Source organism: Terrapene carolina, unplaced genomic scaffold (genome assembly GCF_002925995.2).
Source record: "Terrapene carolina triunguis isolate 2854851 unplaced genomic scaffold, T_m_triunguis-2.0 Scaffold62, whole genome shotgun sequence".
NCBI lineage: Eukaryota > Metazoa > Chordata > Testudines > Emydidae > Terrapene > Terrapene triunguis.
Genome location: NW_020664413.1, coordinates 46,625,192 through 46,641,251, shown reverse-complemented (window position 1 = coordinate 46,641,251; position 16,060 = coordinate 46,625,192).

The following is a 16,060-nucleotide window of genomic DNA, read 5'->3' as shown; positions in this document are numbered from 1 at the left end:
AGGGATCAGTTCTTGGCACTGAACTATTTAATATTTTTATTAATGACCCACCAGAAAATCATCATTGCAAAAGTTTGCAGACAACGCAAAAATCTGGGGAGTGGTAAATAATGAAGAGGACAGATCATTGATACAGAGTGATTTGAATTGCATGGTAAGCTGGGCGCAAGCAAATAATGTGTGTTTTAATACAGTTAATAAATGTATACATCTAGGACCAAATAATGTAGACCATACTTACAGGATGTAGGACTGTATCCTGGGAAACAGTGGCTATGAACAAGATTTGAGGGTTGTGGTGGATGTCATAGTGGATTATCAGCTGAAAATGAGCTCCCAGTGAGGTGCAGTGCCCAAAAGGGTACATGCGATCCTTGGATGCATAAACAGGGGAAACTTAAGTAGGGGCAGAGAGGTTATTTTACCCCTGTATTTGTCAGTGGTGTGACTGCTGCTGGAATACTGTGTCCAGTTCTGGTGTCCACAGTTCAAGAAGGATATTGATAAATTGGAGAGAGTTCAGAGAAGAGCCACAAAGAATGATCAAAGAATTAGAAAACATGCCATATAGAGATAAACTCAAGGAACTCAATCTATTCAGCTTAACAAAGAGAAGGTTAAGGGGTGACTTTATTACAGTCTGTAAGTCTACATGGGGCACAAATATTTAATAATGGTCTCCTTAACCCAGCAGAGAAAGTTATAACACGATCCAATGGCTTTGAAGTTGAAGCTAGACAAATTCAGACTGGAAATAATGAGTCCATTTTTAACAGTGAGAGTAATTAACCATTGGAACAACTTACTAAGAAGAGTGGTGGTGTCTCCATCAATGACAATTTTTAAATAAAAATTGGATGGTTTCTAAAAGATCTGTTCTGAGAATTATTCTGGGGACGTTCTATGGCCTGTGATATGCAGGAAGTCAGACCAGATAATCGCAGTGGTCCCTTCTGACCCTGGAATTGATTAAATCTGTGAAGTTGCTTTTGGTAGGTGGCAGAGTTTTGGAAGAAGGAAGTAGGGGGTAGGATTGAGGGTTGGATATAGTGGGAGCCTCAGAGGTGTAGATAGGGAGCAGCTCTGGGAAACTGTCTAAAGAGAGGTGCAGGCCATGTGAGGTGAGGGAGGCAACACTAGCCAGGAAGAGGGTGCAGAGGAAACCAAGAAGCAGCTAGTTGAGTGGCTGCCATCAAAGGGTTGCAGTGCTGACTGAGGGGACTATTGCCATCCTGTGGTGTGAATGAGTTAGTGGCATGACACTACAGTGGCACCCTGGAAAGAGGGAGTTAATTACAAAGCCTCCTTCACAGCTATTAGGATCCTTCACAGGTATGGGAGTGCTGTACAATATTAGCAATGACCCAGAAAACACACAGTGTAAAACCAAAGGTAAGAGGAAAGTAAAGAAATTAGACAGTATGATGGGACTCTTAGGTGTGAATGTTAACATCTTTCCCCTAAAGCATTTGCTGGTTGTCAGTCTGGGGGATGCCAACATAATCAGGGCGACAAATGGAACTGACTAACTACAGTTAAACCAATCCTAGGTGTTAATGTCACTTGCCAGCATCAGCCCCAAATGGGTTGGAGCGCTCGGAAGATGGTGTGAACGGCTCAGCACTGATGCCGATCACTCTCAGTGTTAGAAAGTTCAAGTTACAACATGGAAGAGTCACATTCAATGGTGTTAACAAATCAATATTGGTCCTAACCAAAGGCAGTGGGGAGAAGTATTGAATTGAGCTGGGGACAAGGAAATGTTCTCTGTGTTAATTTTAAAAAGTGTGGGATGGAATTTGATATGAGGATGGAGAAGCTAGATGGATGGAGGAGGAAGGACACTTGGGGGGTGGAGATTTCATTGCAACTTCAGTCATGTGTTCAACAGAGCAGTGGCTTATTGAGAAATAATTAAGGACATCCAACCCAGTTAAAAAATAAGCATAAATAAATAATAACAAATCATATGTTCCAAGAAATATGCCTTCAGCCTTTACTGAAATAATATCCATTCATAGAGGATGTGGGTATTGAAAATGAATGAGAGTCAGGTTCTAAAATGCCAAACCTTTTGAAGTTCATCTGTCACAAGGAATAAATTGAGGATAGTTTTCTACACTCTGAGGGCTTGATCCTACACTCATTGAGGTCAATGGCAAAGCTCTTATTGAAATTGGTACAGGATCAAGGCCTGATTGGTTAAGAGCTCCCTGTAGCAACAGAAACTTCGTGTTAAAAATATGTATTAAAACATCATAAGCAAGTCGTAGGTGTGCAAGCACTTGCTATTTTCCATGCTGGTTTGAGTGTGGATTGTTGTTCTTTAATGATTGTGGCCAGTCTTTCATTTAATCAGTGACTCAATTGATTTTTTATATATAGTATTCAGGAACCTTATGTGTGCAAGGTGTTTTTAACAACTTCCTTTGACATGGCTCCTACAAAATATATTAGGTTTCTTTCTGACCTAGTCCCAGTTTTAACAAACATAATAAACTATTAATTAACCACTAAATGTGATTGATCATCCCTTGGGTTTAACGTTACTCAGCAACTCAGAGAACCCTCCCCTGACTCCAGATTACCTGCCTTCCTGAATTAAATTCTATGAAACAAATGGTTAGTGCTTAGATCACTGAGTGTGTTTGACGGTACTCCTTTTTACCCAGATTTAAGTCTAGGTTTAAAAGTGCACCTAACACCCTGTACCAGGTCTATTGAGCAATTAGTTACTTGACAGATAACTTCAGTTGCAGGTCTCTAGATTTTTATGGGCTTTTTTTGATGACTAGGAAATAAAGCAGATCCTAGCTAGATTGCACTAATGTAATAATACAGTACAAGTAAATCAATTTTAGCCAAAGGGAGAAAATGTTTAAAAGTGGCTGCTATAACTTTGTTTTCTTCCTTTAACAGATCATTACAATTATTATCGCAGCCTAACGAAAAGTCAGTTTCTTGGTGAACTTGTGAGACGTGAACAGGGATACCAAACAGGAAATTTTGGAAGGAGTTTGGAGAGGGCATGTGAAAGATTTTACTTCTAGGTACAATTCTATACTTGATATTGTGCAGGCAAGTGATGAAACAGTGGCTGTGACCTGCAATGAATATGTCCTATTTTCTTTCCTGCTTGAAGCCACAAGGGACTTCCTGTGTATGAAGGACAAGTTGGTGGCTGTGCTGGAAGAAAAAAAATAATAGATTAGAAGGGCAAGTACAGATGCTATGGATCAACAGAAAAACAGAAGATCCTGGACAGCCAGGTTTGGGAAGCATCACTACTCAAATTCATGGAAGAAAGGAACTGACCACCAAGGAATCAGAGAGACAGACCGAATTGGGGTAGTTCATAACCACTAGAGACAACAGTTCAAGGTGTCATTTTACACGTCTGGAGGCAGACAAGTATGGGTATGTTTTGAGCGCCAGACACCCTACCCACCACAGCAGCCCCTCCCTCTGGGGCACCCCCCAACAGCAAATCCCTCCTCTCTCCCCCAGATTTAGTCAGGGACAGGTCACAGACAATAAACAAAAATTCATGACCTGTCCATGAGTTTTACTGTCCCTGACCTGTCCCTGACTAAATCTGGGGGGGGGGAGAGGAGGGGTTTGCTGTTGGGGGGGCGCCCCAGAGGGAGGGGCTGCTGTGGTGGGTGAGGCGGGGCCAATGGCACCAGCTGCTGGGGGCTGTTGACAGCTCTGGCTGCCCCTGGGACTTCTGCTTAGGCGGTCCCCAGGGCCAGCCGCACCAGCTGCTGCTTAGGCGGTCCCCAGGGCCAGCTGCACCAGCTGCTCCAGCCCTGGGGTCACCTAGCCAGCTGCTTGGTCAGACCTGGGGTCAGCCACACTGGCCACTGCAGAAGTCACAGAGGTTGCAGAAAGTCACGGAATCTGTGACTTCCATGACCTCCGTGACAGACAGGGAGCCCTACTAATGACTCTGTATTGAAGGATACTTGAAGAACTCAGAATGGTGCTGAAACAGAGCAATGGCCAAATGATCTTCTTGGAGATTATTTTGGACCTGCAAGCGAAGAAGGACAGAAGGCAGAAGATTCTGGAAGTGAACCTCGGGCTAGATCAGTGGTATAAGGTAGGCGGTTTTAGTTTTGTGGCACATTGGTCCATTTGTGGAGAGATGGAGCAGAACAGTTTGGATGGCTTCTGTCAAGGCTGATTCCCCACTCTGGCACATCAAGTGTAGAAGGTGGGAGCCCACAAAGACTAACAATACTGGCCACTCCAGGCTTGTATTAAACTCCCAAGGTTATAGCTTTCTCTGACCTTGGGTTGGTAGATGCTGCCACCACCTAAGTGCAAAACCCCTTTGAGAACCCAGGAAGGTGCACTTGGGAATTTCTTCCTGGGGGGTTCCCTCAAGCCGTCTCATCCCCCCTCTGGGGAAGAGCTGAGAAAGAGAAGAAAGGAAAAAAAGGAAATCAGCTGTTACCACCAGCTAATTAAACAACGTGCACAAACCTCTTAAGTCAAAAATCCAGTTCTGTTCTTAAAAAAAGGGTAAATTTTATTAATAAAAAAGAAGAAAATACATCTAGGAACTTAAGCTTTTGCTAGATTTAAAAAAAAAAAAACCTACAAGGATTAAGCATCAAGAATAGCTCTCTTGAGGTCCAGCTTAAAGGTTGCAAGCAAAACAAAAGCACCTGGGGTTAGCACAGAGGAATCCACAAACCATAAAGAAATAAAAGGGATAAACCTAATCGTATCTTCCTAGACATTTCCTGATCTACTTACATATCTGGGGTTTTAGATGAGTAGTTTCTAGGTACAATACTGATGATTTTTCATACCTGGCCTAAGCTTCTCACAGTATAACTTCTCCCTGTCTGCCTCTCCCCAAGAACAACTACAGACGGACAAAAGAGGAGTCTTGTTTCAAGTTTAAAAAGTTCTATCCTTCCCATTGGCTCTTTTAGCCAGGTGCCCACTCACTTCCTTTTACCTATGCATAGCAGTGAGACTTTTTAACTCTTTGCAGGTAGAGCAGTTAGACAACAGCTATTAAGAGGGATTTTGTAACTGCTGGGTGTCTATAAAAGGGAGTTAGCACCCCATCCCCCCATTTATCGTAGCTTTCATCTCAGTAGAAGGGGACTATATAAACCTCATAGTGGCAGTGACAATGTTAATGGGAGCTGGTGAGCCCAATTAGCCTGTTCTGTGGCACCTGGAGGGGAGGCAGATAATTAAGGATTAGGCCCAGCTGGGGATAACCAGACTGGGTGGACCCTATAAAGGAAGAACCGAGAGGAGAGTTGCACTAAGAAACATATTCCTTAGAATTTGCTTGTGAGAAGTTATTTAGGAAGCTGGACCTACTGGAAGAGCGACTCACAGGATGTGTTCCTGATGAATAGCCTGGAAGGGAGGCATGGTAGGAAGTAGGCTAGGGACACAGTAAGTGGTGGGAGAAAGTGGGGCTACCCACTTTGTTATGTATGTATTGGGGCACTGTAGTTTATGTAGGGGAATGCACTCGCTGGGGGGCTATTGTTACTACCCATCAGTCCTTGCCTAGCGAGGATGGGATTTGCTGGTGGGGAAGAGAGGGGTTCAGTTTTCTCCCTGCTAGCAGGTAGTCATCTTTCGTTTTGCTGTGCCTGATGAAACAAAATAAGAGTTCATGTTGCTACTTACAGTGAGTGATTACATGAGTCTTTCACCACACACCTATAACACACTTCGTACAGGGGCCCTGGCCTGGAGCCCACAGAAATGAGTGGGCCTAGGTTCCCCTACCAAACCCCCAAAAGTGGTTTATTAAAGCCTTGATTCAGTAAGGCAATAAGGAACAATTGGACTAGACACTAATTGGCCCATCAAAACAGGAGGGAAAGTGAGGCAGAGTTGCTCTGTCTCCTAGTTTTGCTACCAAGGAGTGCTGAAGATAAAAAGTGACCACTAGCAGGGAGCCAATCTTCATGGGGACAAGCTGGCTACTGTAGTCAGTTTGGCATTAAACTAATAACAAAAGGGGAGGGTGAAGAGAGTACTCATTTAGCAAGACATCCTGGCGTTGAGAATAAAATTCATCAAGGAAGCAAAGGACATGAAGAGAAGAAATTATTTAATTTCAAACAAGAGGAATCATTTGTGAACACATGTGTGATCTAGTTGATGTAACTGAAACCTGGTGGGATGATTCCCATGATTGGAATGTTAAAATCAATGGTTATAACCTATTTAGGGACAATCAAATGGTCAAACAGGGAGGGGGAGTGGCACTCCGTGAAAAATGACATGACTTATTTCTGAGTCACTGATGGCTGAAAAGAAAATGATGTTGAATTATCTACCAGATAAAACACAAGATGGGGTTCTAGTTGTTGGCTGTTACAGACCACCAGCTTAGCCTACCGAACTGGATTGCTGGTTCTTTAAGCACCTAGCTATAATGTGTGTCTAGGAGAGTGGGGGAGAGGAAAGCTGCATGATCCTGGGGGATTTCAATCTAAAAAAAGTATATTTACTGAAGGGGAAAGAAGAACAAGGTTAGTATTAGAACTGGCCAGGGGACTATAGTTCTATTTTGTGGCAACTTGCGAGGTTTCAAAATTTGTTTTTGTTCCACAACAAAAACAAATTTTATTTTTTCCCCACAAGAACAGAATTGTGTGGAAATGTCCATTTTTGAGATCAAAACCAGAGCTTTTAGGAAGGTGCATGTGTGTCTGTAGTCTAGTGTTTGGAGCACTGGCTTGAGATGTAGAAGATGCTTGTTCAAGGCTCTCTTTGGCCTGATAAACAGCTGAGGTTTTCATCTCAAAGCATACTGAATCTGGCAGAGCAGAGATTTGCACCAGGATCTTCTACATGCTAGGCCAGTGCCTTAATCACCAAGCTACACAGTATGAGAACATGATTAGGGTCTTTCTCAAAAAAAAATCTTTGAAAACTTGGTCCAAACCAATAAATCTCTGCAAAATGTTTTGTCTTTGACTAAACAGCATATTTTGATGAAATTTCTATATAAATGTTCCAATCAGCTCTAGTTAGCACAAAGAAACTAATTTTCTTCATGTTGAGTAATAACTTCAGCAACAAAAACTAATTGGTTAGAGCAACAAATAAGCTAATAAGTAGTTTAAAGATGGAATGTAGATAATTGCATGATGTGCCTTTGAAGTAATGAGTGATATTTCCTTCTCATCATTAAAAGGAAACATGCAAGCTATTTATGCAGATGGTACTGATGAGTTAATCTAAACTCAGAATCAATCAGGCTTCTTTCTTCTACAGTACCTTCAGTTTGTTAAGGATAAATAAGTAGAGGCAGTTATAGGCCTTAGAATCAGAATGGAAAAAGCATAGCAATATTAATGATTGCACATCTGCTTTTGATTGAGACAGAAAGGTCAAGAACAGAACAGAAGAGCTCTGTAACTCATTAAACAAATATAGTTGAAATAATGTTCACACTAGTAAACTGTGACTCTGAAAGATATAGACTATACCAATGTAATTATATTGAGTTAGCATTAGTAATGTATCCCCTAGCCTGTAGCTGCTTAATATAATATAAAGTATACTTTGAATTCTTTCTAAATTTAAAATTTGTCTGCAGATCATGGGACAGATTCACTGTGGCATAAGTGGGTGGATTTCTATATCTGTCAGTAGAGTTAATTACAACTGCTAATGCCAGGGTATCTTTTTGGCCCCTGATTATATAAAGGCATATTTTTACATTCAGTAGATGGATCAAACAAATGACATTTAATTCTGGGTACTTAATTCTAATATTTTGGCAATGTATTAAAAATATTGGGAGATGGGGTTTTTAATTTTATTTTTGACTGGGTGATTGTGAAGGTTACAGGTATGACTGGCCTGGAGACTGAAGTCCTTTGTTTATCTGCAGAACAGGTGCATTATGGACAGCAGTAGAGTTGCAATACTCAGCATTGTGCCTTATCCCCAAACTAGAGGGACTCCGTGTAGGGGGGAGAGGGTATTTCAGTATCTATACCAAATTAGTCAGGCACATCATGATGTAGCATGGAACTCTGGGTGATAGAGGCACAATGGTTCAGTGGGGGAAGGAAGACTTCTGTTTATTCTAGGTGGCTACTAAGTATTAGGAGGAAGAATAGTAGTCATTAAACAAAAGTACATGTCTTATCTTATCACTAATTATTATACAGCTTAACACAAGCTGCTTACATTGGGGACCTGATCCAATGCCCATGGAAGTCAATGGGAGTGTCTTTGTTTACTTCAATGAAGGTCAGACCAGGTCCTGAGTTTGTATATATAGCACCTGACCACAATACAAGCTGAGGCTAGCACATCCCTCGCCGCTTCCCGCAGCCCCCATTGGCCTGGGACTGTGAACCGTGGCCAGTGGGAGCCGCGATTGGCCGAACCTGCTGACGCGGCAGGTAAACAAACTGGCCCGGCCTGCCAGGGTGCTTACCCTGGCGAGTCGCGTGTCAGAGGTTGCCGACCCCTGGACTAAAGGCTTTATATCTCATTTTCAATAGGCTGAACAATACTCTCTCTGCTGCCTTGAGTTGCCAATTCTGGAAGCACCACTGTTAATGCTTGCACCATTTGCAAAATAACTGCAGTAGTAAAAAGATGCCTTTTTTACTCTCCAGAGCCTGACTTTTATTTATATTTAGATCTATGAAAAACAGGCTTCTATTACCTGAGCCTCTGACATATTTTTAATTTTGTAGGTGGCTAAACATTTAACATATCGACTGGAGAGTCCTTTTCAAATACAGTGTGTACTCCTGGAGGAAAAAGAGGTACAGTTGGATACATAAAAGCAAGTAATGTTTCATATCTCTTGGTAAATATCTAATGGCACACAAATATTTGAAAGGTGCTAACACTAAGTCGGAAGCTGAATGATTGTGTGAGAGAAGGAGTTATAACAAGAAGTAAAGGGCCAAAACTTAAGAGAGGAAAAGTTTTAGACTGAATACTAGAAAATATTCCCTGCTGATGTAATGTATCTGTCTGTGGGAAAGTCTCCACAGTGATTATTGGAAGTGATGTAAGCTTCTGGGGACAAGGACCACTTATTGTGTTATGTTTTGAAAGAGCATTGTACGTTGGGGGCTTTTCCACAGTAATACTAGAAGCCAATCATTTAGGACTTCTAACACAAGCTTGGATAAAGTACCTGAAGCTATACTCCAGTGGAAAAACCTGCATGTGCAGGAAATGAATGAGATGATCTAGTAGGTCCTTTGTGATGCTCTAGAAGCCATTTTTAAATGTTTTTGCTTCTAAGATATTATCTAGTGCCTGATTTAAGACACTATGTTTTATTAGACTATACATATTTTACAGAAATCTGATTGGTTTAAGGATATTGCTGGGTAGATAACCAGTTAAGAGGAGTCAAGGCAAAGTCAAGTGCCTTCTCATTCTTAACTGGCCATTATCTCACTCTTAATTTCCTTAAAAGCCATATGATTTGCTTTTATGAACTGTTTAATGGTATTTCCTTTTCACCTTGATCTTGCGTGCCTGTTGCTACTGTAAGTTTTGTTGGCTGCTCCACTTTTTATCTTCGAAAGAAGTGGATGCTTATCTGCTCTGATTAATGTACACGTTTCTAATTCTTTCATATTCTTGCACTGTTATTAATGTTTCAGAATTTCACACTTTTTTTTATAAATGTTGACTTATAAATCTTCCAGCAATCTGTTCTTTTTTTAATTGACTAAATGATATGGCCTGTAGGTGATGGATGACTTTATGCCATATTTATTCTAGCTCTGAAAAATGGACCAAGAGTATTTTAGATGTTTGTGATGATATAGCACCTGATATTTTAAAGTGAGTTTTTGTGCTAGGGAAAGGTGCTTGGCTGACAGCTACTGCTAATTTAAACAATAGTTTAAGGACAGCAAAGTTCTCCTACCATCTTACCAGTCAACTCTGACTTGGGTGAAAGAGTAAGTTGGTCTCTATGCCCATTTAGGCCTTGGTTTATCTGCTAATTGTGTCATTAGTACCTGTGTGTGTGTGTGTGTGTTGGGGGGAGGTTTGGGATATGTGATGTGGACTGAGACCACCAATTCATTTAATACAGGCCATAATTTTGTCGATATCAGTATAATGGAGATTTAAACCCAGAACTCTAAGCTCCATTACCAATTGCCCAAGTTACTTACCCATATGGCTGGACATTGAGCATGAGGTAAGTTAGATATCCTGTGCTAAGGGGAACTGGGTGTAAAGGGAGTCCTACAGTGATAGTAGTCAATAGAGAGGACTTGAAGCTTGATCCAGTGGAAGTCTTTCCATTGACTTCAATGTTCTTTGGCCCAAGCCCGGAGTCTTAGAGCTAGTCACGTTACAAGTATAGCAGTGACAAAGCTGTGTGGAACTGGGTGTTATGTATGATATTGTGTGTGGTTTTCTGATAGTCTCTCGTAACTGTTGCTTAAATCATGGAGTGAGAGTATTCATTTTCGCTCTCTCTGTGGAAACTGCTACTTATAGGCCTTGCTCCAGCAAGGTTCTTAGGTGTATCTCTTGCTTCAAGCACATGAATAGCCCCATTGACCGCAAAGGAAATACTCGTATGCTTTAAAGTTATGGACATGCTTAAGTACCTTGCTGTAAGAGCCTGTCTATTCAAGAACCTGAAAGGATGGTATAGCTATGTTGTCCTATCACTTTATCCCTATCACTCTTTTCATCATAACTTCTGATTATGTCAAATCATTTGCTGGCATTGTACAAACATCTGGCAGAAGCCGGGATCAGACTATCATATGCTTTTCCACTTGTGTTTTGGGTACTTTCACTTTGATCTCAAAAGACGAAAGGCTAATGCAATAAATCAGGTTAGGTCTTCACCAGTATTATTTTGCTTAGCTTTTCCTATCTGCCAAGTCCCAGATTTTATTTACAAGACTCGCTGAGTTAAATAAACTTACGGTGAATATTTTTCAGTCCTAAATGACATAGTTACATATTTAAGGTTGGATTTGTCTACTGGATCAAATAACTAAAACTATTGTATAGTTCAGTCACAAGTAGCATTCACATAATTGGCATGAGAAGTAAGCATTGTGTCAGGCATGGAATCTGAATTCGTAGGCAGGATGTAATGTTAAGAATTCTTCCACCACTTAAATGTTTGGGCTTAATGAGAAATCTACCCTTAACCTGCTTGCTACCGAGCTTAACTGATGACTGTTCTATAGATGCTGCTGTCAGAATTAGAACAACTAGGAAACCGTAGAGAAATACATTATCCATAAAGCTGGGGAACCTGCTTTAGAGGAAGATGTGCTATAGTGAAATGTCTGGGTAACTTGACCTGGAGGCAACTCCTATTATCCTAATCTTTCCATTAGAAATGGCTTCTGTTATCAATTTGCAGAGCTAGATTGTAGCTAATGGTTGGACTTATTCAGTGAAACTAGTTAAGGTTATACTTCCATTGTAGCCTCTAGTTGCACACACTTGCACTTTTTAAAAAGAATACCTTATTTCAGCTCACATTTGCCTCATTTTTGATGCTAGTCCAAAGCTGACTTTTTTTTTCTTTCAAAACAGCAGTATCAGGGGGAAAAAATGTATTCACTTGCTTAATTCAAATGAGGATCTTTTGCAAAAACATTTAAAGCTTTTTCTTTGTGCAGGAATAAGTCAAGATAGCTGAACTTCACCATTGAAGTTTTTCAGATAGCTGTTCTGGATAGGTTGCAAGAAAAATACTCTTGAAAAATGGATTTTGCACATATGCAATATGAAACTTGCATTAAGTTTAGTTACTGTACTGTTTACAGAACTAAGGAATAACATAGGAGAAGAGATAATTTAGTATTTAAGGCCCCAAACGACTCTGCGGAGGCAGTTGCTTTTATCTTGTATTTTTCTTCCATTTTGTTTTGGGAATTCTGCACAAGGAAATCTGCATACTGTTTTTTCTCAATTACTCTTACTCTTAAATTAAAGGCCAATCAAGCATAATTTTCAGTGTCTTTGATTTTGTTTTGCAGCTGAGAGAGACTTTCATTAGTTCCCCCCCCCCCCAAATTAAGGTCCTGATCCTGCAATGGGATCTTATCAGATGGACACTCGTGATCATGCAGAAGCCTACTGCTTTCAATGGGACTTCATGTGGAGATGGTGTTTCCTTTGTGCAGATCATTTTTCAGGGTTAAGAACTAAGAATGAGATCTATCAGGAATGTGGACTAGTCTCCCATGGGAAAGTAACCCCTGTCACTTCTCTTTTTAAAAAAGCAGACTAGACTAAGCAATGGTGACTCTGCTGTAGTGAAACAATCCTCCACTGGAAGAGGGATGGACTCAACCTAATACAGTAGATCACTTCCATTTTTAACTATTATAACTCTGGTGACTACTCTGTTCTAGCAATTATTTCTGTGGGATTGTTTCATTCATTTTCACTAGACTTAATAGTCATCCTTTTGTGTACATTGCAATAGCGAACACTGCTGTTCCGCCATTCCCAGTATGGCTCTGCTATCCGGCGTAGCCTCCAAAGCAGTTATTACTTGAAAGAACTCAATAACTGCAGCTTGCCAGAAGATGTCAGCATTGTTTATGTAAAAAATGCAAGAAATAAAATGGCAATAACCTTCCCACAGGTTCACTGTGCCTCTCCTAATCTTGGTAAATTTCCTCTGGAGCTCTGTGAAAGAAAGCACCTTGTCTTTAGGCTGATTGGCACTGGACTACATGTCACTCGTGCTGCTACCTCCTTTTGTGTACTTCAAATACTGCACATAAATTAACAAAAAATCTACTTAGATAAGTGGCCTCATACAGTCAAACAGTGGGCTAATAATCTGATAAAAGATCTGTTTTACATGCACCAATCTGTTGTCTGTCACCAGTAACCTTTTAATAGACATAATTTAAGGGAATTCAAGCAGTTTCCCCCAAAATGCCTGCAGTTAGGAAATAATATCTCATAAAAGTAAAGAAAGGACTAAGCAGCAAATAGTTTATTTTCCCAAGACTGAAATTCTTGTTGCCAATAAAATTTGTGTTGAAGGAGGGTAAATGTTCTTCAGAATCCTTGTCAGATTTGATTAGATAGCAGCTTGTATTCGTGTGAGGAAAGAAAACTTAATTTAAAAAAATTGAGTTGCAGAGCTATTTAGGGCTAGTAGGGGTTCAGTACTTCAATAATATTTTACAATGTTGTGTCTGAAAACAGCATGTTATCGTAAATGGTGTCAAATCAATGGTCATCCAAAAATTGCTTAAAAGAGAGCTGACATGGATGGAGATATATATATATATATATATATATATATATATATATTTATATTTAAAAAAAAGCAATAATGCATTTAGAGAATGCTGATTCAGTCACACAGCATGATATGCGCTAGCAACTTGAAGGTCACTTTACAGCAGCATGGTTCATATCTTTGATCGTCACAGTTTCTTGTAGTGACACTCAGAGGGATGGCTGACAATCACTGGCAGAGTGAACAAAGTGGATATATGGCACATGATTTGCCAAAAATGTGGCTACAAAAGCACCCATTGAGCTCTAAGTTGAGTGGGTACTATATTTTATGACCTATGCAGTCTTTGGCTTGAAAAATGCATTATGGTATGAAGAGGCACTTTAGAATATTAAATACTTCGATGGGGATATTATACACTGTCCTGTGGCTCACACGAATATTAATAGTTGCGTATACACATTTGGAGGAGAACAAGGAAACTATTTTATGGATGGGCGTTGGGGGAAAATGCCCTATATTAGATAATGGAGTAACCTCTTTTTTTTCTTTAAAGGGGTGCTGTCTGAACTCAGTTTTATTTTAAAAAATACTTACAGAATGCTAGACCTGTTTCTGTGACCTTTTTTTTTAAGCATCTTGAAAAGGTGAGGGTTCAAGTGCTTTTATTGCATAAATCACCTCTCCCTTCCTTGGCTGGCTACTCAGCATGCTCATTTCCCCTCTCTCCTGTCTAATACGACATGCATGCACAGTGGAAGGGAAGGAACCCCTAGGATTCTTTGCAACCAACTAACACGTGAAAATACAGTTTCCTGTCTGCTAGAGGGATTTAAAAATGCAGTAGTTCAAGTCTATTAGCTAACATTGACTAATGCTAGCATAGGCATGACCAAAGAACTATGGTAGGGAATGTGGTTTGTGGTCTGTATTGCTCCTGTGCTTTACAACTCAATCTAGCTCAATCTACAGCTCCTCTTCCCCCTGTGGGCCTCCAGGGAAATGGTTGCTCTCTTCATCTCTTGGAAGTTGAGGAGAGAAGACTTCAGTAGCTTATGGTGGGGGGTATATACCCCCACATTGGCACTAAAAGGATTAACGGGAGCTAAAGAGCACAATTAAGGTACCTGGTTGCATCTGGAGGTGGACCAGGCTCAGCTAGAGGAGGAGCTGGGTCATGAGCATAAAGAGAGGAAGCCCAGATCAGAGAGGGGCTTCAGGCAGAGAATTCTGCAGTCCCTTTCTGGTTGCTAGAGAGTGACAGGAACATCTAGAAAGAGGTAGGAGTACAGTAACGCCCGGGGAGGAGTTGTGGGAAAAGGCCTGAAGAAAGGCCAAAGACAGGAAGAAGTCTATGGTGGCAGTGAGGAGTCTAAGGGAACAGAGCTTAGCTGCTCACTACAGGCCTTGGACTGGAATCTAGAGTAGAGGGAGTGTTTGGGTTCTCCTATTAACCACTGGGAAATGTGGTGAGGAAATACTCTGACATGTGGGGAGAAGGACTGTTGAATTTGGAGGCAGGTCTCCAAGGAGAAAACCTTGAGAGCCATCACATATCAAAGAGCAGGCTGACAACCCCACAGAACATAGAAAGGGGTGAAAAGTCTGTTGAAGAGGGAGCCTGGGTAGGGACGAAGTGTTGTGTTTGAGTTTAGTGTATTGGACTTCTTGTTCACTGTGGAAGGGGTGGGACTAAACATGACCTGGCTGGAGGGCTGAGTCACGAGAAGAGGTGTAGAACCAGAGTGACCATTGGTAGCAGGTGAGGAGAGCTTGATATACACAGCCATGATGAGACACTTGGTGTAGTGATGAGTCAACTCTATGTCGCTCTTCTGCTTCATTTCAAAGACCTCACAAAACATTCCCTTGGGGATGTAAACTAGTGACCAAACTTGCTGGCTAGGAAAGCAGAATTAGTCCTTTTCCACACAGGGAGTTTTACCAGCATAGCTATTACGCTATACCTATACCAATACACTAGTGGCAGTAAATTTCATCCATATAGACAAGTTCTAAATCCCCCAACAACCATATAATCCAACCCTCTCCTAAGAGCTGTTTTTATTTTCAAATAAGAGTTCCCAAACAAGAGCAAGCAAAAAGTCAGAAGTTTAGGTACTAACCACCCAAGGTTTCAGCATCTTCCAGTGGCTGCAGGGGGAACCACACACCCTTCTCCTTTAGCAGCACTTTCTAGTTATTATGGAGAGACCCATGCTAGGGCTTCCCTAACTGGGGGCCTCTCCTGTCTGCTGCTCCTGCCTAAGATGCAGCAAGCCTGGCTTTCTGTAAGTCACATGCTTGCTCCTAATTATTCATGTACGTGCAACTATAGCTCCCAGTTTGAAAGGGCCCAAGGCCTGTAACACCTGAGTCCTTTAAAACCAGATTACCCCAAATGTCATGTCTTCAAAATTTTGTTCTAGTAGAGGATAACCCTAGATTTTCCAACACCACCCTGTTTCTCCACAGCAAGTTCCTCACATAGTAAGGCCCTGTCCCTGCTCATGAGGGAAGCATAGGGACACCACATGTCTGGTGTTTCCCATGCTGTCTTCCATTGTACATTGTGCACTGGTTTTTTGTTTTTTCTTTTTCCAGTGTGCACTACATAACAGAAGGGATGTGAGGTTGCTTTAATTTTAATTAGAGACAATGTGATACGTTCTCGTTGCACTGTGTTGTTTCAATATACTTGTGTTGTAAACATGAATGCAGTTTGTATTGGCATACTGCATGGGAGGATCAACGTGCCATACCAGATCAGAGTATTGGGTTCATCTATCAAGGCATCCTGTCTCCTACAGTAATCAATACTTGGTGCTT